Source organism: Ambystoma mexicanum, chromosome 1q (assembly GCF_040938575.1).
Source record: "Ambystoma mexicanum isolate Mex_15411 chromosome 1q, UKY_AmexF1_1, whole genome shotgun sequence".
In the NCBI taxonomy this organism is placed as follows: Eukaryota; Metazoa; Chordata; class Amphibia; order Caudata; family Ambystomatidae; genus Ambystoma; species Ambystoma mexicanum.
The window spans coordinates 129,285,318-129,287,019 of NC_090922.1; the positions used below are offsets into that span (position 1 = coordinate 129,285,318).

A 1,702-nucleotide genomic window follows, 5' to 3' on the forward strand; every position below is an offset into this window, starting at 1 on the left:
AATAACACTGCATTAAAACAATGTTTTAAAAAAAAATATTTGCACAGTTAATTTGGTCTGTTCTATACAAACTTGACTAATCAGCCGTATGGACAGGACTTGCCAGATTCAAACACGTCACACGCATGTCCTAACAAGGAAGCGGAGGCTTCACTTACATTTCACTTGTACTGACACTGCGCTAGACGAGACTCTAGCCAATCAGAAACCTGGAAAACGATGCGTCATCACGCACGCGCAAAACACGAAGTATTACACTTCTCAACATCGCATTGCACGAACACTCTTAACGGAACGCCGACCAGGAATTCAGAGTGCGAGCATTAGAGCTAGTTATTTTTCGTGCCATCAGGCAAGGGTAAATAAATGCATTTTCGCGGTTTGAGACTTGACTCTCAATTAATTAAGTAATTAATAAATGTTTCTATACACCTATTGTCCGGACTGAGGTGCATGAGGGTTTTATCTCTGCTTTCTTGTTTCATATAGATTAGCAGCCATAGCTCTTTTGAATGGGCACATTTTCTAGGCAAACGTAGGAAACGAACGTAATATTTACTTGAATGTATGGAATCTAAGAAGTGCTCAGGAATACCTGCCAGCAACCGTAAGCAATTTAAATTTCTAATATTTTTTAAATGTAACACACTCTGCTTTAAGATAGGTATTTAGGAGCAAGAGTTCCATAAATATACCTTATTTCTTTTATATAATTTGCAGGTACCTTTACCTAAATTCAGGTGCTTACACTTGACCAGACAAACCAAAAACAACTGATGCTAAAAGCGGTTTAAAACTAGGAACAAACCTGGGGGGAAAAAAACTTTTTTGGTTTAACCTACACAAGGAAAGGTAAATATGATACCCTCCGTCCATAATCATTTTTTCTACGCAAGCAACTAAATAAATAGTTTGACTTAATCCCAGTTTTTCAAAATTGCAGATACCCCTCTTTGGAACAGGATACCATCAGGTGATTTACTAAAATATATGCAGACCCTACTAATTAGCTCAGATTACTACATGCATGCTATATTGGGGCTATTAAGCAAGGATTTGGAACAGGATACAACCATGTGATTCACAAAGACACATGTAGACCCTATTTATCAGCTAAGATCACTACATGCATGCCTCTTTTGGGCTATTAAGGAAGCTTTAGAACTCTTGGGCAATTTAATGAGCACGCTTTCCATTAGAGTTAATTGGAATAGAGCTCCAACCTACTCCAACTCACTGTGGTTCTACCCCTATTTGGTTGCACTTTGGGGTGCATTACTGGATTCACATCTGATGATTCAAACAAACAAAATGGTACAATAGGTGTAATAAGAGGCAAAGAATATATTGTTACTAATATGAGCAATACAAAAGAGTCTAACAAGTTATTTTGTGTATTTTCTCTCCATCTCTTTTTGTTCTTTTTCATTGTTTCTTGTTCGTTGTATGTTTTGTACAAATGGCTTAACATATGTTATTCCTTGAATGTGCATTTTTGACCACTCAATTTGGATTTACTTTCCCATCTGAAATATGCTGATATGTGTTTACAATGTTGCAAATGGAATATTTCTAAACTTTCCTTGCTTTTATTGGTTTATGCTAATCATGCATGTTCCTACGTGATTCTTTTTGGTCTGATCCTTACCCCTTTACCATGACTTAATTTTCAAAATTAGCACATTGGTAGTTAGGCCCTGTT

At 36.6% G+C, this 1,702-nt stretch overlaps 1 long non-coding RNA gene across 1 annotated transcript; it reads left to right on the forward strand.

Annotated features, from left to right (window-relative positions):
• Nucleotides 1-269: 269 nt before the first annotated feature.
• Nucleotides 270-978, forward strand: LOC138521028 (uncharacterized). Its single transcript, XR_011282920.1, has 4 exons — nt 270-358; nt 490-607; nt 721-852; nt 944-978. It is a non-coding gene; the product is annotated as an uncharacterized lncRNA (long non-coding RNA).
• Nucleotides 979-1,702: the final 724 nt, after the last annotated feature.